At 37.5% G+C, this 25,911-nt stretch overlaps 2 pseudogenes; both read right to left on the bottom strand.

Annotated features, from left to right (window-relative positions):
• Window positions 1–2,974: 2,974 nt before the first annotated feature.
• Window positions 2,975–4,946, bottom strand: LOC133779638 (probable disease resistance protein At5g66900; annotated as a pseudogene).
• Window positions 4,947–11,613: 6,667 nt separating this feature from the next.
• On the bottom strand, window positions 11,614–12,849 carry LOC133779649 (protein DA1-related 5-like; annotated as a pseudogene).
• Between the last annotated feature and the right edge of the window lie 13,062 nt (window positions 12,850–25,911).

A 25,911-nucleotide genomic window follows, 5' to 3' on the forward strand; every position in this document is an offset into this window, starting at 1 on the left:
CGGTGACTCCCTGATCTAGAAGTTTCTGACTGGTGGCTCCTGGAAAGGGTTTTAGAATTATCCCTTTGCGTTGAGGCAGTTTCGGGGCAGACCCTATCATCTTCCCGACCAGGGGGATTACTCCTACTTCTTTCCGAGCCCCGATAATCGGCTCTGCCAGCAGTTCTGTGACCAGCATCATTATTCCTTGCTCCCTGGGTGGCTGCTCCTCATGCTGCGGTATGGGCATTGGCCTGGGTCAACTGCGTAGCCGCTTCCAGAGCAAGTGCGGCCTCGCGATGTCGTCGGTTGGCCTCTTCCTGCCATCGCCTGATCTCTTCACTTCTAGCATCTGTCTCCCATCTTTGCTGCTCAAATGCATCCTTCTGCCTAGCCATTTCCTCAGCAAAGGACTCCTGTCGAGCATTGAATTTCATCATCTCCTCTTGGAAGGCCCCTATGGCTTCCTGGAGTTGTTCAACCTCTGGAGTTGTCTCCTCGAGCAAGACCCTAGGCTCAGTCTCAGGGTTTTGAGGTCCAGAACCTTATGATCTAGAAGGCTCTTTTGACGTGTCTGGCTTCTTGGACGCCATATTGGTATTCTTGGGCACCATATTGGTAGGGTAGTAGCGTGCTTCTTCTATTCAGGCTCACAATGAAAGCACCAAAAATGTTGACCACGATTTTGGCCAACTGCGAGTAGACACAAAAACGACAATAAACCTTGAATAGAAAATAAATAACACCAGTAATTTTATAGTGGTTCAGCCTCAATTTGTTGGTAATAGCCTAATCCACTTGGAGTTGTGATATATTTAGCCTACACTTAAGATTAGATGAGCCTGAGTCAACTGAGTGTCTCAAGTGTAAGTAAAAAGATACAATGTTTCTCTCTCTAAACTCTCAAGTAAAATACTCCCAAAATCATATCAGATCCAACAAATGATGCCATGAGCTTCTTATTTATAGGCTCATGGATCGTACATGAGAAAATATCCCGCTTTAAGGGGGTCCTTGGTTGTATCAACCAACTTTAATTAATAAAATAATAAACAAATTTAAATTACAACAATATAGCTATTATTCGGGATATTTGAGAGATTCTCGCGGAAGTTGCGAATGATTCGGGTTGAAGCTGTTACTGAAGCTTTACTGAAGAATCACTAGATGGTAACTTCTGAGATTCTTATCCGTTGACCGATCAAATCCATCCTCCAAAGTGACTGATCGGCCAAGACAACTCACTGGTCGGCCAAAACACACCACTGGCCGGGTATGGCACACCACTGGTCGGGCATGATAAATCACACCACTGGTCATCCATGGCACATCCCTGGTCAGCCATGGCACATTCCTGGTCTCAACCTTTCTCATTTCTTTAGTCAACACATTGATAAAAGTGTGTTATCGACTGACACGTGTCTATCCAATTTCCATGTGATTAAATATAAGTTTTTGGGGATAACAAAAATATTAAAGATTTTAATTTAATTTATTTCAAAGTATAATTTAATTTAGAAATATTGAGTTTATTTTTTTCTAAAATTATATTTGGATTAAAAATTATTTATGTTGATTGATTTTTTATTTATGGGATTTTTTGTAATTTAATCAATTTAAAAATATTTTCTTATAATTTTTTTATTTTTTACTTATTTTTTCTAATTTAAAATCAATTAATTAATAAAAAAATATTTTTTAACTGCCACATCATCAAACCGTTACTATTTTGAACGGAATGGGCGAAAGTCTACATGTGCTATAGTTTGGGGGTATTTTTGCCAAGAAAAAAATTCGAGGGGCAAGACTCTACCAGTGTGTAGTTAGTGGGAAAAAACATTTTGTCATTTTTAATTTATAACATAAATAAATTAATAGTCTCTTATTACCTGGGAGGTAACGGAGTGGTAGTGACGGAATTGTCCAAATCATAACGTTTGGTATTTAATCCGTCGAAAAAAAGATGTGGTATATAAGTGTAAAAAACTGAAAAACATGTAGTATTTATGCTGCAAATAACACATCAAATAAAGCTGCCCCTTTTCTTCCTCTCCTCTCCATATTAATCAATAGTCTCTTTCACTTTATCGGCTCTGCCCCATGCTATCCTATTCCCGCACTATATTTTGTTAGAATAAAATCTATTTTTTATTTGTTTGTTAATAATACATTTTGTTTTATTTTCTGTGTCAATACAGGTTTAGAGGAGATTAGTAACTACCAACTCTATTATTTAAAATATATCACTAAAATCTTTTTTTTTCCCGATTAAACATCAAACTTTTACATAATACTAAGCACTCCCATCCGGTGCTCTACTTCATCCTTTAAAATACCTCCTCAAAACACACATTTTTCTATTTTACCTCTAAGTTTTACATTTTACCATACATCAGATTCTCTATTTTTTTTTTCTCTATATCATTTAAATATTATATTTTCACACATTTTTTATTCATTTCAAATATATTTTTTAATTATCAATAATATCCTTATATATTTTAATATTATAAAAATTAATAAAATATTCTTTTGCTATATGAATAGTTCTCCCTTCATATGGCTTAACACTGTAAATTTATGTAAAATATTTGTAAAGTACAGTAGCTATACAACATCCAATGGATGTTGTTTTAAGGATTTTTATCTATATTTTATAGATATTAGCTATTTTAGCTCTTCTACTGTGAGTGCTCTAAATCACATTCTCTATATTTTCCTTACATTACTTTAACCAAAGCCGTTTGAGGAAAGAGTAGAATTTCATTTATACTTGTCACATCGTGACCTAATCATATTCCAATTTATGTTGTTGATTAGATTAGAAAGTGGGGTTGAGCGCAGATTATTACCAAGTAGGATGAATGCTATACTCTTGTGACAATAGAAGACTAAATTTCATCACAAACCTGTCAATCAACAACTTCGATAGTAAACATAGAATGACTATCAATGTCACTTACAAACCAAACTATATAATAAACATGAACTGGTAGTGGAGACATTTCATTGGATGCACTTGCTACAATACAAACATATCTTTCATCACAAAAGCGAAGCCTAGGCCTCAAATTGATGGTTCTCAAGCCAATTTAAGTTGACACCATCCTTGGCAACCTTTATCTTTGTTTTGGATTGGGGATGCAGATGATATTCCCATTGTTCTTTTAGCTCCTCATCACACACCACATTTTCCAATCGTTCCAAGTCCAGAACTGATGAAGGCAACTCCGCTAATCTGGAGCAGTTTTTCATATTGAGCTTTGTTAAATGGCGCAACTGACCGATGTTTTTAGGAAAGTTCCCAAGGCTGTAACAGTTGGAAATGTCAAGAAAGGTAAGCTTAGAGAGCTTGCAGATGGAGTCTGGTAAGATTTCCAAATCGATACATGATCTAAACCTCAACACTTGTAGATTGACCAAGTTCCCCATTTCTTCAGGCAGTGTAGTCAGATTATGACAATGTGTTATACTCAGCTTCTTTAGCTCGATCAAATCACATAGTCCAGCAGGCAGTTCCACCAAATCATTGCAATAGTCAATGTTTATTTCTTCTAGATTTGGAAATACATCTGATATCTTGACTGAACTGAAAGCATCACCAATTTCACACATAAACAAAGATAACTTCTGCAGTTCCTAAAGTACAATGTGAGTTTCTCTCAAGGAAGGAATTGAAATGCGCTCTAAGCTTATTCTTGACAGATTGGTCAAAGAATTAAGCAGCTGAAAGTCACTTAATTCAGCTGGGAAGAAAGCGTAGTTTGTGACTAGTAGAACCTTTAGATTGCTCATGTTCTTCACAAACTTGGGTAAGATGTAATTCTTCTTTCGAAAGTTCAGAACTAGAACCTTAGCTTCAGGTAGTGGGATGTCAAACAATTCTGATGAGAATGAGTCATCTGCAAAAATGAAAGGAAACCAATTGATTAGGTCCAAATGATATTCTATATTTGGTATGACTTTGGGAGAGTGTTGGGGGTGAGAGAACCACCGGTTGAGATAGCTACTAAGGAGGCTTTGCAAGGCTGCTCCTTTTGTTCATTCCACCACATGGGAAGATCATTTCCAGTTATTTCTACAATCAATCTTTCCCTCTGTTCTACTGGAACCTGTCTGCTCTGATGGATAGCAAGCTCTCTCAGCATATCATGCTGAGTAATAAAGTGTTCACTGTAGTAGTCATCCACTTCATTCTCATCTTTTCTGTTTTTACAATAAACAAATTGCTCAGAATTTATTCTTAATAAATGAAACTATGATTTCCAACCTCGTTGGCATTAGGAATGATGAACAATTAATTTTGTTAATGTCAAGTTTTAGCTCTTGCTGTTTGTTGTCAAAAATTATGCATGTTGTCTTGTCTAGCTTTCGATCTGTTTTATCTCAACTGTATAAAGGGTTGTCACTGTTTTGACAGGTTAGTTATTAGTTAAAATAATAATGGTCTTTTCCAGCTGGCAGTCCACGTGACAAGCCCTTGTCACTTGTTTCTGTTCCTTCTATATATAGATCATTATGCTAAACAGAACAACTAACTCTTTGAAAAAAAAACCCTAGATTGTAGATCTTGTTTCTTGGACTTTTCTTTGTGGTGCAGAGATAAGTGTGGAGAAGAAGCTAGTGATCTACTTGGGCTTTTGAAGAGGAGCAGCTAAAGCTTGGAACAGACATTCACTGAAGGGAGTTCAGTCGATTCTTTGAAGGGAGTTCGAAGAAGGATCTCTGTCAAGTTTTTGCTATAGATCGTAATTGGTTACTAATTGGTGTACATAGATTGATTTGATTGTACAGTCAATCTATATTCTGTATTGCTGGTTGTAAGTTGTATTTGTAAACTCTGTTTGATTAATTTCAGTTCTATAATAAATCTTCTTGAAAGATTACAAGTGTTTCATGGTCAATTAATAATTGAGTTCTTTGAGTATTAGGTTCTTTGATTACTGTAAGTAATTTGAAACAATCATTAAAGTAGCACACCCACTTTCAAATTGGTATCAAAGCATGGTTACTAAAGATCGATCTCTATCTGTTTGATATTTTTACTTTGGGTTTCTTTGCTTTAGTGATTTTTCTGTGAATCTGTTTTCTGGGAAATTCTTGTTCTGTCTGTTCTTTTTCGTGTTGTATCTGCTTATCTTGTGTGCAGGACGAAATGGATATGTTCAGAGAAGGGGGATCTACTTCAAGACCTCCGATGTTGGAAGGGTCAAATTATCCCTATTGGAAAACCAAGATGAGGGCTTTTCTGCGAGCTGTGGACGAAAGAGTCTGGATGGCAGTGGTGGATGGATGGAAAGCTCCGAGTATTACTGAAAATCGGGTAGAAATTGTTAAACCGATGAGTGAATGGTCTGAAACTGAGATTGAGAAGGCTAATTTCAACTCCAAAGCTCTTCATGCTATCTTCAATGCAGTCTCTACAAATCAGATGAAAGTCATAGCCAACTGTGAAATTGCTAAAGAGGCTTGGGAAAAACTGAAGACAAAGAATGAAGGGACTCAAGCGGTTAAGAAAGCAAGATTAAGGGCTCTAGCTACTCAGTTTGAAAACTTGAATATGGAGGAGGGAGAGACTGTTGCAGAATTTCATGCCAAATTATGTGACATTTCAAATGAGTCATATGCCCTTGGAAAGACCTACTCAAACACGAAGCTTGTCAGAAAGGTTCTAGCTGTCTTACCAAGAGCTTTTAAAGCTAAAGTTACATCTATTGAAGAGGTACATGATGTTGAAGAACTGGATCTGGATGAGCTGATAGGTTCTTTACAAAACTATGAGATGACTTTAAAACGATGGGGAAAAGAGAAACATGAAAAAGAGAAGGATAAGGGCAGCAAGAGTCTTGCCTTCGTACACAAAGAGGAGGTAGAGAAAGGTGATATGCTAGATGGCCTGACTGAAGATAAAGTAGCATTTCTTATGAAAAACTACGCCAAGTTCTTGAAAAGAAATATGAGGAGAGGAAATCTTGGTGGAAAAGAAAATGGTCCCAAAAAGATTATGCCCTTTAATCAAAGATCTGTGACTTCACAGGAAAGGAAAAATAGAGAAATTCGTTGTCGTGAATGTGATGGGTTTGGTCATTCAAGCTGAATGTGCCAATACTCTAAAGAAGAAAAAGGCTATGGCAGTAACGTGGAGTGACGGTGATGAAGAGAAAGAAGAATCTTGCAGTGAACAGTCAGATCAAGATAAATGCGTGGTTGCTTTTATGGCCTCATCAAATTGTAAGAATGAAAGTGAGAATGATGAGTCTGGAGAATCTGATGTGGAAAGTCTGGATCAACAATCTGCTTATGAACAAATGTATGATCAATGGGTGACTATGATCAAGAAGGTAAAGCAAGTTGAAGGAAGAAATCAAGAATTAATTCTGAGTAATAAAAATCTTGAGGGAAAAGTCAAAAGATTACTAAGGGAGATTGACGATAAGAATGTGCAGTTGCAGGCCTTACGTTTTGAAGCTTTGAAAGTTAAAAAAACCTCGTGATGAATTAGGAGCAGAGGGGTTTCGAACCAAGGTAAGGTTTTTAAACAAATGCGGAAAGGAGATACTGATTGATGATCCCTCTTCTTCCAAAAGCCGTCAGTCAAATGCAAGTTTATCTACAAATCTTCAGACTCAAGAAGATGAATCCTGGAGCAGGCCAAGTTTGCAAAAAAATTTCACTAGTGGGAGATTTGTTCCAGTCTGTCACTTCTGCAACAAACGAGGTCATATACGCCCAAAGTGTTTCAAGTTACAGAACTATCTCCAAAAGTTAGTTGAGAGAAAGGAGGGATTGAGGTCCTCAGAGAAGATTGTTCATGTTCCCTTTGACATATGTCCTAACACAAGTTCTGAGGATACAAAAGCTTGTGTGGCTCATATATCACTGTCTGCATTTAAGGATGACCAGTGGTATTTTGATAGTGGTTGTTCTCGACACATGACTGGAAACCGGCACCTATTGATCAACTATCAAGATAAGATAGAAGGAGCTGTTACATTTGGTGATGGAAACAAAGGTGCTATTCAAGGAAAAGGGAAACTTCTTTTGAAGAATCTTCCATCGTTAAAGGATGTTCTGTACGTTGAGGGGCTAAAAGCAAACTTGATCAGTATAAGTCAGCTGTGTGATTCGGGTTATTTGGTGAATTTTTCTAACAGTTGTTGTTCTGTTGTTTCGTCAGATGGAAGAATGGTCTTAACAGGCAAAAGATCAATTGACAACTGCTATAAGCTAGACAGTGAAGTTCTGTGTAATAGAACTATTCTCGAAAAATCAGATTTGCGGCATCATAGAATGGGTCATCTAAACTACCGAGATCTGCAGAAATTGATCAAGCTCAAGGCAGTTAGGGGAGTTCCAGAGTGTAAAGTCAGTCGAGAAAAGGTTTGTGCACCTTGTCAATTGGGTAAACAAACAAGGGTCTCTCATCCTACAGTGAAGTTTCTGCAGACTTCAAGAGTTTTAGAACTATTACATGTGGACTTAATGGGACCAATGCAAACAGAGAGCGTTAGTGGGAAAATATATGTGATGGTGTGTGTAGATGACTATTCCAGATACTCATGGGTAAATTTTATCCGAGAAAAGTCTGATACATTTGGAGTTTTTTCTGCTCTTGTCCTTAAACTTCAAAATGAAAAACTCCAAAAGGTTATGAAAGTTTACAGGGTACGAAGTGACCATGGGAAGGAATTTGAGAATAGTCTTTTTGCTGAATTTTGTGATCATCTTGGTATTGCTCATGAGTTCTCTGCTCCTAAAACTCCTCAACAAAATGGTGTGGTTGAAAGAAAAAATAGAACTCTTCAAGAGATGGCTCGGGTAATGCTCTGTGGGAAGAAGATTGCCACTCGTTTTTGGGCAGAGGCAGTAAATACCGCTTGTTATATTAGCAACCGAGTTCATCTCAGAACAGGGACAACTCAGACTGCCTATGAAATTTGGAAGGGTAAGACTCCAAATCTAGCTCATCTTCATATCTTTGGATGTAAGTGCTTTATTCTGAATGACAGAGATCATCTGGCCAAATTTGAACCAAGGAGTGATGAAGGAATATTTCTGGGGTATGCAGTAAACAGTAGAGCCTATCGCATTTTCAACAAGCGCACTCATACCGTCATGGAATCTGTAAATGTGAGATTTGATGAATCTGAGGATAAAGTTGCATCTAGTGAAGATGATGACCCACCTGTCCTATCTGTTCCACCAGTTGTTCCCACTGTACCTATTACTGAAGAAATTGCTTCCCCTTCCCAGTCAGCTGGAACATCTTCGTCTGATCAATCTAGCAATATTAGAGATGAATCTCCTCCCAGTTTTGATCCTCAAAAGTCTACTAATTCAGATACAGTGGTCCCATCTCCTTCTCAGTTGTATAAAAATGGTCCTCCTTCATGGATTCCAAAAGCTCATCCTCCATCAGTCATTATTGGTAATCCATCTGACCGCATGGTGACTAGGCAAAAAGCAGCAAGTGAAATTAGTCACTCATGTTATCTATCCTTGTTAGAACCAAAATCTGCCAAGGAAGCCTTGCTAGATGAACATTGGATAAGTGCTATGCAGGAAGAACTTGAACAATTCAAGAGAAATGATGTCTGGGAGCTAGTTCCTCGACCTGCTGAGTCCAATATTGTGGGGACCAAGTGGATCTTTAAAAACAAATCAGATGAGTTTGGAAATATTACTAGAAATAAGGCTCGTCTAGTAGCGCAAGGATATAATCAGGTGGAGGGTCTTGATTTTGACGAAACATTTGCTCCTGTAGCTCGTCTTGAATCTATTCGTATGCTTCTGGCCATTGCATGTCACCTCAAAATGAAGCTCCATCAAATGGATGTTAAAAGTGCCTTTTTGAATGGGATTCTTCAAGAAGAAGTTTTTGTGGAACAACCAGTGGGGTTTACTGATCCTCATTTACCAGATCATGTCTACAAATTAAAAAAGGCATTATATGGGCTGAAACAGGCACCCAAAGCTTGGTATGACAGGTTAACCTCTTTTCTTCTCAGCAATGGTTTTGTCAGGGGAAATGCAGATCAAACTCTGTTTATCAGACATTTGCATCCAGGTATATTCGTAGCTCAAATTTATGTAGATGATATCATTTTCGAATCTACTTGCCCTGGTGCTATCAATCATTTTGTTGAGTTAATGCAATCCGAATTTGAGATGAGCATGATAGGTGATCTTTCATTTTTCCTAGGATTACAGATCAAACAGTTATCCACTGGAATCTTTATTTCCCAGTCGAAATATACTCTTAACATGTTAAAAAAATTTGGTCTAGATCATTCTAAGCATGCTAGAACTCCTATAGGCACAACCTCTAAGCTTACTAAAGACATGTCAGGAAAACCTGTAGATCCAACACTTTTTCGCAGTATGATAGGGAGTCTACTCTATTTGACCGCTAGTAGACCTGACATTTGTTTTAGTGTTGGTTTGTGTGCTAGATATCAGTCCACTCCCACTGAGTCTCATCTTACAGCTGTTAAGAGAATAATGAAATATGTTGCTGGTACAGTTGACTTTGGTCTATGGTACACAAATGACTCCAATATGTCATTAGTAGGATATAGTGACTCAGATTGGGCTGGAAACTTAGATGATCGAAAGAGTACTTCTGGAGGGTGTTTTTATCTGGGAAACAACCTAGTATCTTGGCACAGCAAGAAACAAAACTCTATTTCTCTTTCCACTGCTGAAGCCGAATATATTGCACCAGGCAGCTGTTGCACTCAATTACTCTGGATGAATAAGATGCTTGCTGATTATGGTTACCCTCAAAACACTTTACTCATGTATTGTGATAATACTAGTGCCATTAATATTTCAAAAAATCCTGTGCAGCATTCTAGGACTAAACATATTGACATTCGGTATCATTTTATTCGAGATTTGGTAGAATCAAAATCAGTTGTGATATCTCATGTGTCTTCTGAAGCTCAATATGCTGACTTGTTCACCAAAGCTTTAAATTCTCAGACCTTTGTTCATTTACGTAAATGCATTGGAGTTTGCTCTATTTGAGTTTCTTTATCTAGAACACTCTTATTTCATTTCTATTTCCAGGATTGGTTGTTCATCTGAACCATTTATTTTTCTCAGCTAAAAAGGCTACCTTGTCAGGTGCAATGGGAAGAGCTTTCTCTTAAGATTTACTCTTGAGTAGTTTGCTCCTTCTTCTTGAGTATTTTCTGCCTTAGAGAAGACGGCTACATCCCTGGTCAAGAGTGAAAGCCATAGCTGGTTGTTTTTTAAAAAAAAAATTCAAAAAAAAAATTCAAAAAAAAAAATTCAAAAAAAAAAATCATGAAAAAAAATAAAAACATTTTGAGAGTTTTTGAGGGAGTGAGTTGTTTTGACTCGCATGAGGACACTTTTTCACACACTCATGAAAAATTCTGGTTCAGCATCCTGTTGAAATTTTTATGTTATGAGTGTTGTTTTGTTCTAGTCATTTGGCTAAAGAGTTCTCTGTTGTTTTTTTTTCTCCTCTGGTCTGATTATTTTTTTTGGTCTGTCTGTCATATCTCAGAATCATCTTGATATATCACAATTGGTTTGGGTCTACTCATCTTCTCTTTCTTGTTTTTGGGCCGAGCCTTTTTATTGGTTTGTTGCTCAGTGATTTGTTTTTATTGATTTAGGGTTTTGTGGCACTATAAATACATACTATTCTTCCAGGCATCTTATTCATCGTTATTTTTTGAGTTTCATCTTTTGCTGTTGCTCATTCCATGGCTTCTAAAATTGTGGGCTCTCCTAGAAAGGTTCTTGCTGTTCCAGTTCGGTCCCGGTTAGCTTCTTCGCCTGTCTCTCAGTCTCCTCCGTCTGTGCTCGTCCCTGCTGACGGCTCAAATATGGCTGTTGCGATTGATCCCTCTTCAGGTAAATCATCCGTCTCTGTTCTCCCTAATATTCCTCTTGTTTCATCAGAGGCTGTGCGTGTTAAATCTGCTATTGGGTCTGTTAAATCAGTGCGTCGAAACATTAAGTCTGTTGCTCGTAAACCCTCGTCTAAATCCCTTCCTTCTAGGCGTGTGACCATTGAAAATAGAGTTTGTATGATAAGAGCCTGCATACCTTGTGACCACAAGACTTGCCAGATTCCGGCTGTTAAGATGGTAAAGGTTAGTAATGGCACGATATTCTTCTACTCCATGCAATTCTTTCATTATATCAATGAGTGTGGTTGCAAGAATTCTTTGGTCTTCTGGAAACAAACCAAGATCCATGAAACATTTCTTGAGAATATCTTGCTTTTCATCCAAGACATCTAGGCTGGTTTGTAAGCAAGAAAGAAGTTCACTCTCATAACTGAGAATAGATGAGTCTGTAGACCAATCAATTTGTAAACATTCCCAGATACTTGGGTGCTGTCCCTTTAGTGCTGAACCAATCAGTTTAAGGGCAAGGGGAACTTTCTTACAGTGATCCACTACCTGCAATTCAAGACACAAAGAAAAATCAATTATGAACCACTTAGATGGGTCCTGAAATGAAATCTTTTTTATAGGTGCCTAACCAACTATAGAAGCATAATTTTCCAGGAACATAATAATGAGAAGTTTTATTTTTTAAAAGGCAACAAATCAATCATGCTTGTGAGGATATGTACCTTCTTCACAAGAATATCTGGAATGTCTAGAATTCCATCTTCCTTTGAAGCATAGTGCTTGAAAATAGTCATTGCATGTTCATCACTCAATGCTTTCAACTCATATGGAGATCCAAATCTTGGGAGCTGAGAACGGGATGTCACCAAAATCTTGTACTCTAACCCCGGTATTGTGAAAACAAATTTCTGAACGAGAGACTCTGATCCGGACCAAACATCATCAAGTACCAACAATACAGGTGTTTTACCAATTGTGTTAAAAAATTGTTCCAATTTGATTTTTGCATCATCGCTGTCTTTGATGGTAGGCACTTTACAACCTTTGTGTTGATAAAGTTCTTGAATAATAAGATTCAAGTTGGGACTCTTTGAAACAGTTACAAACAGGATGTTGCTCTTGAATTTATCTATACAAAATACAAACGAAATAATCTCAGTGAAAGATGCTCTAAATAGTATCATAAGCAGGTAAATTCAGTAAAATATAAACTACACAATTTAACACTCCAAATAAACTAAAGAGGCAAAGAAAAATACATATAACATATTATCAATAGAAACAAAAGGACTTATTTGTAATGTTTAGATATGAAAAGGGTACCTTTGATTTCACCATCCTTGCAAATCTTTTTGGCTAATGTGGTCTTCCCACATCCTGGTGGAGCAGTAACTAAAATTGGCTTTATTGGCTCATTGACCATTAAAAGCTTCTTCAGCTCCTCAAGAGGGTGATTCAATCCTACTGTAAAGGCTGGTGATTCAAGAGCATAGCAGCAACCCTCTAGCTCATTTTGACTAGAAACCTTATCATTTGGGTATTGGGTTCCTCTGGTTAGAATGCCATGAATTTCCTTAGTCAAAAGCAGAGTTTCATGCCCAGTTATTAAAATCTGAGGATGTAGCATCTGCAGCAAACGGTTAAGTTCTTCATCTAATTTCTGAAGCTTGGTGGTGTAACCAGGCCTTTTGTATGAGTATTTCCACTTACTGTACTCAGAGCACTTTTTAATTAGCTTCTTTCCCTTCGTTATTGTATCTGTGAAGCCTTTAATCTCTGATTCTGGCCGATCTAAAGCCATGTTTGTTTCTGTTAGCTGCTTGATGAAGGGTTCCAATTTTTCTACCGTTGACTTTATGTTTTTGAGCACACCACGAAATGATAGAACCTTCTCTATTGGAAGTTTGACCACAACATCAAACAACAATTGGAATGGAGGTCCTAGAGCAGCTCCTTCAACTAACGATGCCATGTTATCAAGAGAAAAATCCAGGCCAAATTAATCTGAAAAAGAAGACGATACTCACATCAAAAGAGAGACAATATGGGGATAGACTCTCACTCGTAGTGAGGAAAAAGTCAGCATTAAGTAATATTGACTTGTGAATAGCGACAAGATCACATGTCATGATTATCTAAGGAATGTGAGTTGTGACAACATGCATCCTAATATCTTATATTTATTACCTATGTCAACTTTAATTTCCATTCTCTTCCTCTCTTTCTTTTCTTTTCTTCTCTTTTCTTTTTCTCTCACTTAAACAAAAATGCCAAGAACATATATCCCTCTTTCACTCAAGTTAAAATCTCATTTCATCATTGTTTATACTTCTCGTCTAAAACATCACATACAATAAACGCCCCATCAAATTTTTTTTTAATAATTTAAAATCCAATCTAAAACTTAAACACACGAGAACATTTACTTAAAACACTAATTTAAATGTTTCAAATAAATCTATGCATGGTTTATTAGTTCTGATCACGATTTTTTTTTTCTATTAGATCTCATGAAGACCATAAATCTGCAAATTTTCGAGTAAAAATGATGTTTAGGGATGGTATCATGAAAATTGATTTTTAAGGCAAAAAAACAATAATGAAGTAACTTTTGATCGTCAACAAAAAAAATAATTTGAATACTTAAATACTTCAAACACAATAATTTATGTATTTTCACTGAAAATATACCTCTCTATACATATATATATATAAAGAGTTTATTAGGAATAAATTGATATTATTCTTTATACTAACATTTAAAAAAAAGATAAATAAAGAGTATTGAATATACTAATATGCCTCTCTTCTCTGTATTGAATAAAACTTGTTAAAAAATACAATGGTGTAAACAGAGTATATATAGCCTAAAGCGGTTATAAATAAAGGGCTATGATTGGTTGAGGAATAAGGCAAATATTCCTTTTGTACAATTTGTGATTTCGTGTATAAAGGTAATCAAGGACACCTATTCACAGTTGTACACTAACGGATACAATTCTTCTAGAGTCAATTTTGATCCTTATCATTTGAAGATGATGAGGTGTACATTTCATTTATTTCAACACGCCCCCTCAAACGATGTTGTGGTGAAGGAATGACAGCGAGTTTGCTTTTCAGATATTGGAAGTTGGTAATGGATAAAGACTTGGTAAGAATATCAGTCGTTTGATCACCTGTGGGAATGTATCTAACTTCAACTTTATTGTTTAGAACTTTGTCTCTGATAAAGTGCACATCAATCTCAATGTGCTTGGTCTTAGAATGAAAGACTGGATTCGATGCCAATTGTCGAGCACCTGAATTGTCACACCAAATGATGGCTGGTTTGTAGCATTTGATTCCTATCTCAGCGAAGAGAGACTGCAACCATACTATTTTAGTGCAAGCTTGTGCCAAAGCTCTATATTTAGCTTCGGTACTTGATCGAGCGACAGATTTCTGCTTCTTTGAGCTCCAACTTACTAAGTTTCCTCCAAAATAAACACTATTATCCCCATTTCTTGCCTTGGGCCCGGGACAGTGGTCCAGGCCCACTATCTGGGCAATTGGGTTTGGGCCCAGCCCAGGCCCACTTGGCAGGGAATGACCGGGAGCAACGGCCCAAGTGTGGGTCCAGACCCGGACAATGTCCAGGAAAGATGATCTAGGACGACCATCTGGGAGACGTATAGCTATTGGGGGTTACGGTCGAAGTGTACGCAAATGGTCCCGGAGCCTGGTAAACGATCCAGGCCTACGGTAAACGAAGAGGGACAGAGGTAAACGAACTCGGGTCAAGTCCTCAAGGTTGGCAGGAAAAAGCATCCATGACCCTGAAGCCTCCCCATGACGCGTGGGGGTTGTCCCCACTTTTCACCTGCGGAAAAGGCCACCTCGGGATTGCACGCCGCTGGTTCAGACCTGCGCTGCCACTACACTGACTGATTTTGTCCCCTGAATCTGTCTCGTAACTTGGAATGCCCAGACCAAAAGCCCCATTTTGTCGGGTGAAATATAGGCCTTGGGCTGCCCCAGTGGACCTTGATCATTCTTAGTCTTTTGTATTTTTATCCTTTGTATTAGGCTTCCGACAGAGAAGCCAAGGGTACTTAGATCCTTGTTGGGCTCGGGTCAGCCTGGCCCAAGCCCAATGCTCCTGTGAGCCTATAAATACAGGTGACAGAGCACTATAGAAATGATCTCTTTTTGGCTTGTATACAGTTACTCTGCTAAAACAGAGAGAAAAACTCCATTATTAAAGGCTTTCCAACCTCTAATACAACTGTCTCGTGGACTAAGGCTCATTAACGCCCCAACCATGTAAAAACCTTGTTTACGTCTTCTAAATCCCATATCATTAGTCTCGCTTACTTTTTATTGATATAGTTTCCGAAAATTTCGGTAAACAAACACAATATCCAGTTGTTAATTTTTGATCATCTAAAGAGCTTGCCCAATCTGAATCATAGTAACTTTTAAGTGTAAGATGAGGAGCTGGAGTGAAATGAATACCTTTGCCAATAGTCCCTGCCAAGTATCTCAAAATATTCTTGCAAGCTTGCCATTGGTTTTGAGTAGGTGCTTGCAAAATTTGGCTTAATTTGTTGACTGAAAAGGCTATGTCTGGTCTGCTGAGTGTAAGGTATTGGAGTGCACCTATGATGCTTCGGTATAGTGTGATATGTTCAAATGGCTTGCTGTCTTGAAGGTGAAATTTATTGCTCTGGCTTATTGGGGTTGGACACAGTTTGGCTTGTAACATATTAGTTCTGTTGAGGAGGTCAATAGTAGGGGTGTGCACGGTGTGATTTGGGTGGTTTGAACACTTTTTAATACACCACGCCACAAGTGCGGTGTAGTAGCTAGAACACACTGTGCGGTGAGATTTTATTGCACCAAACCAAACCATTTTTTGCAGTGTGGTTTGGGTGGTTTTCCACGGTGTAAGTGTGTTAAAAAATGTGTGAGATAGAGATGATGATAGGGAGGAGGCACAAATGAGATGAGAAAGGAAGGAGTTGTTGTGTATGATGTGTTAGAGAATAATGTTATACCCTAATTTAAGTGGGCTCCTAGTTTCATATTGGGTTACTAAAAAATGGTATATATGTAAAGTTTAACTTTTTTTTTAACATATTTGTAAGTATACGGTGCGGTGTGGTGCAAACCAAAATTTCACACCGCTAAACCGCACACCGCACCGCAGCGCGCGGTTTAGCTAAGATACAAACCATATCAAACCATTCCACTTTTGACACCGCAGTTTGCGGTGTAGTGTGGTGCGGTACGGTCGGTCGCCGCGGTTTTCCGGTTTAGATGCTCACCCCTAGTCAATAGTGACTTGGTTTAGGACAAATGGATCCCATCAACCCCCCCTAGTTGTCTCAAAGCCAAGGAAGTAATGAACGGAACCGAGCTCCCTGAGATAAAAGGACGACTGAGTTGACAGATGATAAAAGTAACCTGCTTAGACTAATTGCCAGTAAGACGAATATCGTCAACATAGAACAGAACAAAAAGCATAGCATCACCATGAGAATATAAAAACAGAGAACTATCATAGATGAAATTTCGAAAACCAAGTTGAAGGAGGGTGGTGCGAAGGCGATCAAACCAAGCACGCGGTGCTTGTTTCAAACCATAAAGAACACGATGAAGCTTGCAAACATAGTGAGGAAGATTAACATCAATGTAGCCAACAAGTTGTGTCATATAGACTTCTTCTTCAAGGGTGCCATTGAGGAAGGCATTGTTGAAATCAATCTGTTGAATGTCCCAATTAAGTGTGACAGCAAGGGAAAAAATGAAATGGATGGTAGAAGGCTTGACAACGGGACTGAATGTTTCAAAGAAATCAACCCCGGCTTATTGTTGAAAACCTTTGCAACGAGACGCGCTTTATGACGATGAATAGAACCATCTAAGTTAAATTTGAGACGAAAGACCCATTTATTATCAACTATATGCATCTGAGGCGAGGGAGGGACCAAAACCCAAGTTTTTGTTTTTCATTAAGGGTTCAAATTCATCATCCATGGCATGTTTCCAGGTAGGAATGGCTTGTTAGGAAAATATGTATTTGCCTTAATGGAAATAGGTAAGAATAATTACAACTCTATGCAAAATATTACAATAGACAAGGATTGATTAAATAAAGTGTTACAACTTTATAACTGAAAATAGAAATGAACAAAAGAAGAAGAAGAAGAAGAGGAATAGAATAGTAAAATACAACTCTAAGCAAAAGATTACAAATAAAGTAAAGTGTTTGAAACAAAAGAAAATAAAAGATTACAACTCTTAAACAAGAAATACAAGTAAATAGAGAAGAAGAATATAAAGATGAAAAGCAATAGAATGAAAGAAAGGAATAAGAAACAAAAGATAAACAACTCTCACTCACACTACCAAAGTGAAGAGTGTTGGGGATCACCAACTTGAACAAGGTTTGAAACCTTTGTCCAAAAACTTATTTCCCCCTAACTCAAGCACTAAGGGATCTCTCACAGATTATAGGAAATGTTTTATGGAATTATCAAGCCTCGAGGTGTTTCTAGCCAAGTGCTCTAATGGATAGAAAATGTTGTGTCTTTCAAGTGAGCTATAGGCTCCTATTTATAGAGTTTAGAGACACCCTTTGAATTTCAAATTCTACCAACCCCCATGGCTCTTACCAATGTTTAATTGGATTAATATGGAATTAAAATTGAGATTCGTGAGTTATTTGGGTTTTTGGAACCGTTCAACACATTTGGAAAAAACAGAAAAATTGGCCTGAAATGCACCTGTGGCCGTGGCCAGGGACATCAGTGGCTGCGGCCACTGTTCTCTGTCCCCCAGGCCGCGGCTACCATCATTCAGTGGCCGCGGCCACAGCCCAATTTCAGCACTTGAAAATGTGCTATTTTTCCAAACGGATCCAAACCCTCCCAAATGATTTTGTAACTCCCACAACACATTATTGGGGTTTAAATCATAACTCTAACAGCCATTTCACATATGACTTTATGAAATTCATCTCAATATTGTGTAACACCAAATTTACACAATAAAGGGTAATATTTTGAAGTTACAAATTTGTAACACCAAATATGTTACATTATTTGGATATATCTCATATATCTAAATATTGTAACTCTCTATTATATGTTGCAATATGTGACACTCTTTGTCACATTTATTTAATCTAAAACATTATATTATAATATAATATAATATTACATTATATTATATTATAAAATAATATAACATGGCTAAGGCAGCAGCAACACTTTCAGGAGTGGAAATGGTGAGGGCTAGAGGAGGGGTTGAGGTGGATAAATAGGCCATAAAGGTTTTTGGTTTAAAGATGCCAGCTTTGGAGCGAGTAATCATGGGTGTGATGGAAGAGGAGGGGGTGAGGTGGAAGAAGTAGAAGCTGATGAAGATGATGAAGGTGAGACCGTGTCAAAAGGTGGGTGAGTTTCAAGTGGTGTAGTAGGGAAATAGGTTACTGACTTTGGAGATAAATTATGATTACCTGAAGGAGTTGAAGTCGAAGATGGTGAGGAAGGAGATGCCACGGGGTCTGTCAAGCAGGTGGACGCATCAGTAGGGTGTACAGAGTCATCTTCAGAACTAGCAGAGGAAAAGGAAGGCAGGCAATGATGATATTGAATGTCACCAGATGGTAACTGAGAGGAGAAATTTAGAGGATGGTCAACCTGAAAACCTGTAGAAAAAGGGAACTCTTTTCATTAAAAGTAACACTTTGCACAATATAAATGCAACCATAAGGGTGAAGACACTTGTATCCCTTGTGGTAAAGACTATAGCCAAGAAAGACACACTTGGCTGATTTGAAATCAAGTTTATGGCGATTGTAAGCTCTAAGATGAGGAAAACATGCACAACTGAAGATTTTGAGAAAGTGAAGATTTGGTTCAACATTAAAAAGGACTTTGATGGGGGATTTATGATTAAGTGTTGGTGTGGACAGATGATTGATGAGGAAAGTGGTTGTGCTAAAAGAGTCCCACCAATATTGAAGAGGAAGAGAAGCTTGAGTGAGAAGAGTAAGTCCCATTTCGACAATATGACAATGCTTCCGCTCGGATTTTCCATTTTGAGGGTGAGTATGAGGGCATGGATGTTGAAAATGAACCCCTATTGACCTAAGAATAGGAGCAAGGCTCCTATATTCACCTCCACAGTCAAATTGGAGAGTTTTGATTTTGGTCTCAAAGTTTCTTTCAACAAACTTTTGGAAGTCTATGAAAATATTTTTAACATCCAATTTTAATTTGAGAGGGAAAATCCAAGTGAAGTTGCTATAGTCATCAATGAAATGAACATAATAACGATAACCATCTTTGGACAGAAAAGGGGTTGGACCCCAAACATCAAAGTGAATTAATTCTAATGGTTTCAATGATTTAGTACTTGAGGAAGCATAATGCTTGTGCTTTGATTTACCAATATGGCAAGCATCACAAAACTTAGTAGAAGAAAAGGAAACTTTCTCATTAGCTAGCATAACTTTCATTACGTTAACATTTGGATGACGAAGCCGTAGGTGCCACAAGTTGCCATCAGATTTTGACTCAATAAGTAAAGACTCACCACTAGGGACTATAGTGGATACAATTGATTTGACTGAATTAAAAGAAGAGACTGGATTGGAAATAGAGGAAGCAACAGAGGCATAATGACTGGAAGGTGAGGATGAGACATGGTTAGAAGATGACTGAGTAATCCGAAAATGATATAGACCCTTGCTATGCACTCCCCGAAGCTGCTCCTTCTTCATGATCAAATCCTTCACAACACAATAATCAGAATAAAACTCAACAAAGACAACATTATCACAGGTTAGTTAAGAAATCGACAACAAGTTTTTGGTAATTTGGGGAAAACACAAAATGTTGTGAAGATGCAAAGCATTAGAAGAGTGAGGTGTAAATAAATCACTGCTGCCAGTTTTTGTAACAGAAAGAGTTTGGCCATTACCAATAACCAAATGAGTTATACCTTTTCAGAGCTGATTTTTGCTGCAAGTTGGAGGCATCTGCAGTGATGTGGTTTGTAGCCCCACTATCAATGTACCAGGCAGTCTCATGTGGTTTATGAGTGGAAGAAATAAAGGCCTGCTGATTATTACCTGACGCATTTGGATTAGTAAAACTCATATTGTTGGAGTTGTGGGATGATGAGCCATTTTGAGTTTGGAAGGAAATGTCAAAATGGTGATAGCATTTTGAGGCAAGATGGCCTGGACGGTTACACAGCTGACAAATGATTCGATTTCCACCCCGACCTCCACGACCACGGCCACATCCACGAGTAGGGAAACCACGTCCTTGACAAGATTGGCCAGAAGAACCAGAAAATTGGAGAGACTTCTTCACTTGAGTAGCAAAATTAGCACTGGCTGTGGTTTGATCAGGAGGGATATTTAATTGATCCAACCTCATTTCTTGACTATGCAACATGTATTGAACCTCCTGAAAGGTGATTTTGTCATGCCTAGAGGTAAGATTTACAACAACGGACTCGTAGTCATGACCAAGACCATCGAGTATATAGAGAATAAGGTCTTCATCTGAAATTAACTGGCCTGTAGCAGATAAACTATCAACAATATTTCTCATTTTGAGCATATAATCGTGGATAGAGAGATTGCCCTTTTTAAGAGATTGAAGCTGGAACCGAAGTTGGAGAGTACGGGCCTTAGAGCTTGTGGTGAAGAGTAACTCAAGTGTATTCCACAGCTCCATAGAAGTTTGACAGCGCACAATGTGCCTAAACATAGACTCAGATATGGAATTCATAAGCCAACTAAGAATGGCTTGATCAATGCGAATCCAAACTGTATAACCAATATTCACTTGTCGAGACTCACCGGGGATGGTGTTACCTATTGTATTGTCAAAAAACTGAGAAGGACACGACTTAGTGCCCAAAATATATCTGTCAAGTTCATTAGCTCGAAGAGCAGGGAGAACTTGCGATTTCTAGAAAGTGTAGTTGGTGCGGTCAAGTTTAAGGGTTAGTGGAACAAGGTGAGAAGAGGGAAAGAAGCCAGGGGCTTGGCTGAGCGTGGATTGAGCAAAGGGAAAAGCAGTGGTAGATGGGGGAATCGGAAGGGACGCAGCTGCAATGGGTAAGGCTGAAACAGAGGAAGCAGGGATGGCCGTGGTGGGATTAGCAGCACTGGGGTTTGTGGCTGAGGATTGCTCGTCTGACGCTTGAGGAGTTGCCATTGACGTGAGTCGGTGGCTCTGACACCAAGTTAAAAAAAGATAAATAAAGAGTATTGAATATACTGAAATGTCTCTCTTCTCTGTATTGAATAAAACTTGTTCAAAAATACAATGGTGTAAACAGAGTATATATAGCCTAAAGCAGTTATAAATAAAGGGCTATGATTGGTTGAGGAATAAGGCAAATATTCCTTTTGTACAATTTGTGATTTCGTGTATAAAGGTAATCAAGGACACCTATTCACAGTTGTACACTAACGGATACAATTCTTCTATAGTCAATTTTGATCCTTATCATTGGAAGAAGATGAGGTATCAATTTCATTTATTTCAACACTAACATATATCTATATATATATATATAACAAAAAGAAACATTTTTTTTCTTAAGTTGATAAAAATATAAAATAATTATAGATTCTTTTATAAGCTAAAACCTTAAGTTGGGTTGTACCAACTTTGTGGTTGGTTGGGGTAGCTTATAAAAGCACTTCTATCTATATTTGTGTGTGTGTGTGTGTAAAAGCTCTTTTGGTAGATTTTTTGGGTATTTAAGTAATAAGTACTTATTTGTTTAATAAGCAATTCTCAAAGAATGGTAGTTTTCTCTAAAAGTGATTTTTGAAAAGTAAAAGTCAAAAGTGAGAAGGGAAGTCAACCAACACTTTTATATTCTAGTTTTAGTTTTTGCTTAAATTGTTTAATATATTATTTTTGACATAAATTTTTTAATAAGTAGTTTTTTTAAAACTTTACCAGGTCCTAAGAAAAGTGGTGATAGCACACGTGTTGTAGCATGATGGTGATGGACGACGTGTTTGCAAATTGCAATTTCATTCTTGCTTGTAGTTGTGTTGTGAATTTTTCTTGTCCTTTTCTGTGTGTGTTTTGTGTTCTAGTTTAAGGTTTATTTTAATGTGAATAATGGTATTTTGTTCATTTGTGATTTGTTGATGGATTTTTAGTTTGTTACCATTTATTAGTATAATCTGTCAAAGCTTCCATCTAAAGGAAAACAAAGATTTTTATGCTTGAATGTCAATAGGCTTTTAGTTAGAGAGTTTATATTACTTCTCTTTTTCTTTTTAGGAGATCTATATTTACTTTTTTATGAACAATATGTGCTCGGCCTATAATGGATTATGTCTTTGTTACGAATGGAATTTCTATTTATTTATTTATTATTATTATTTGTTTAAAACAAAGTTGTGTTGAAGGCTGATTATTATAACATATATATTCAGTCTATATTTAATAATAAATTTAAAATTACAAGTTCAAGATAAAAAATGTATTTAAAAAAACTTAATACCGTATCTAATTTTTTTTATAAGTGTAGGTTTTACCAAACTGACCCTACACCAACTCAGTAACAAATTAGACACCCCAAGGTCAATACTGACCTTTTACTTCAACACAAAAATATGGCTGAGAATTGAACACGTTTTCTTTTACTGTTTTACTTTATCAATAATATCTAAACCTCATAAGTAGCTTTATGTTTCTTTTCAGATTATCATCTCTTTCATTTTGCACAAACACACAGAAAGAAAAATATACGAGACCTAGGGCACACAAGCAATATCTGGAACCAAAACAATCAAAAGGAAAAAGAGAAGAGATCAGAGAAGAAGAAGAGCAAACAGTTTTATCAAGGTTCGTCCCAATCTATGGACTACTTCCTCGTTGAGCTCGCCTCAGGGGTGCGACTCAGTCAGTAGCACTATTATCAAGAAGGTTTCTGGTACATCAAAGAGGATCCAAGCCACACAGACGACTGGTAACCTCTGAATTTTTCTTCTCCTTGCTTTTCTCTCTGTTTTTCTATCTTTTACAGATCTCTAACTATCACTCTTTTCTTTCTTACATGAAACCCTCATGAGACTACTCTCACTTTCTCTCTCTGGAACTTCTTGGAGTCTTGAAGATTGCTCAAAATCTTGAAGGGCTTTTAGCTGATGCGATAAGATCCTTTCTCCTCCTCTGTTTATACATATATATATATAGTGTTTTGATCTGAAGGAGGCTAAAGGGGGGTTAGTTGTAACTGTAAATGGGTTGGGTTAATTTTCTGTTGTAAGTTGTTGAGATTGTAAAAATATATGTGATGTGTAAGCTTATAAGGGGATTTAAAATAACAAATTCCACCTAAATCCCCTTATAAGACTACCTGACCATAGTGCTAAGTTTCCCTGAGGGTCCTAACTCGAATAGAGCCATTGTTATCCTCCATTACTGATCCCTAATAAGTTCAAGCAGTGTTTGAACTTAGTTAGGTTTACTATCTTAGTGCCCATATCTGCTGGATTGTCTTCTATAGGAACTTTTTCGATTTTCACTGTCTCTTGTGTTACCTGATCTCGTATAAAGTGATATTTGATAGCTACATGTTTGGTTCTGTCATGAAACACTGGGTTCTTGCATAGGTGTATACAACTTTGACTGTCTGAGTATACAGTAGGTTTCTCCTTTAGTAGTTTTAACTCCTCCATAAGACCTTTTATCCAGATAGCCTCTTTTATAGCTTCAGTTACTGCAACATACTCTGATTCTGTAGTGGATAGGGCCACTACTGGCTGTAATTGTACTCTCCAACTTACACAGTTTCCTCCAACTAGGAAGAAATAGGCAGAAGTAGATTTCCTATTATCTTTGTCACCTGCATAGTCTACATCACTGTATCCCTTAACTAGTGTACAATTTGGTTGCTTAGAAAACTTAAGACCAATCTCTGTAGTCCCAAGTAAGTACCTGAATACCCACTTCATAGCCTCCCAGTGTTCCCTTCCTGGATTAGACATGTATTTACTCAATATACTTATAGCATAGGCTAGATCTGGCCGAGTACATACCATTAGATACATAATTGACCCTACTACATTAGAATAAGGCACTTTACTCATGTCTTCTATTTCAGTTTGTGTTTTAGGGCACTGTTCCTTACTTAGGTAGAACTGATTAGTCATAGGTTGTTTAGTAGTCTTTGCTTCCCTCATTGAGAACTTGCTGAGAATTTTCCTTATGTAGTCATCTTGAGACAGAATTAGAACCCCTTTGTCTCTATCTCTCTGTATACCAATTCCTAGGATCTTAGTTGCCACTCCCAGATCTTTCATTTCAAATTCTGATTTCAACCAGCCCTTCATTAGGTCTATTGCAGTTCTTCCCTTGCTTATTATGAGCATATCATCCACATAAAGCAGTAAGTAGATCACATCTTTCATTTTAGCTCCCTTATAATATAAGCAAGTGTCATAGTAGCTCCTAGAAAACCCTTTCTTGTTCATGAATGCATCAAACCTTTTATTCCACTGCCTTGGTGACTGCTTTAAACCGTAAAGGGATTTGATTAGCTTACAAACCATGTGTTCCTTTCCTTTGACTTCATACCTCTTTGGTTGTTCCATGTAGATATCTTCTTCTAGTTCCCCATGTAGAAACGTTGTGGTAACATCCATTTGATCAACCTCTAGATCATATTGTGTAGCAATAGAAAGCATGATTCGTATAGTCTTATACTTAACCACTGGTGAGAAAATTTCAGTAAAATCAATTCTCTCCTTCTGTGTGAAACCTTTTGCAACCAGTCTAGCTTTGAATTTTATAGGCTCTTCCTTGTTTCTGCCCTCTTTTAGCTTGTACAGCCATTTACATGATACCACATTCTTACCCTTAGGCCTATTTACCAATTTCCAGGTACTGTTCTTCATTAGAGAGTCCATTTCCTCTTTCATAGCTTTAATCCAGTGTTTTGAGTCTTTGTCTTTTATAGCATCTTCATATGTATCTGGTTCTGTTCTGTCTAGACCCATAGCACTCACAAAGGCATAAGCTAGAACCTCTTCCCATGCATTAAAGCTGAATTTCTGGTTGGGTTTAGGAACCCTTTTAGTTCTGTCTCTTGTTAACTGATAGTCTGATAGGGATCCTGGTTCTTGTTGCACTTCTACAGTATGTTCCACCTGACTTGTATGTTGCTCTAAGTTCTGTTCTGGTTGAGCAGGTTCCTCTTGCACTCTTTCTTCTTGTTCTTGTTCCACCTGAACCAAATCGGGTTCAGGTTGTGTTGTCCTTAAATGACCAGCTTCTGTTTGATAGTTTAGGGTAGTTCCTGCATGGTTAGTGTTCATAGAAGCATCTGCACTAGAATCATAGTTAGTAACACATGGGAAAATATCTTCTTTGAAAATAACATCTCTACTAATGATAATTTTAAAACCAGCAGTTTCTTTAACCCATAACCGATACCCTTTAGTGCCCTCAGGATACCCTAGGAAGACACACTTTAAAGCCCTAGGCTCTAACTTGCCCACACTTTGGTGTGCATAGGCTGCACAACCAAATACTCTAAGATTAAACAGATTAGGTGGCTTTCCTGACCATATTTCCTCTGCGGTTTTACATTCTATTGCACTAGATGGGCACCTATTTACTAAATAGGCAGCAGTTATAACAGCTTCCCCCCAAAAACTTTTGGCTAACCCTGATTGTTGTAATAAACATCTTACTTTGTTCATTATGGTTCTATTCATTCTCTCAGCAACACCATTTTGCTGAGGGGTTAACCTAACAGTTCTGTGCCTTTGGATACCCACTTCCCTACAATATGAGTCAAATTGTTCATTACAGTATTCTAGGCCATTATCTGTTCTTAGGTTTTTAACTTTGTGGTTTGTGAGGTTTTCCATAAGTGTTTTCCACTGTATAAACTTTTGAAAAGCTTCACTTTTATGTTTGAGAAGAAAAACCCATACTTTCCTAGAATAGTCATCTATTATAGACATAAAGTAAGAACAACCCCCATGTGTAGA

Source organism: Humulus lupulus, chromosome 1, assembly GCF_963169125.1.
Source record: "Humulus lupulus chromosome 1, drHumLupu1.1, whole genome shotgun sequence".
In the NCBI taxonomy this organism is placed as follows: Eukaryota; Viridiplantae; Streptophyta; class Magnoliopsida; order Rosales; family Cannabaceae; genus Humulus; species Humulus lupulus.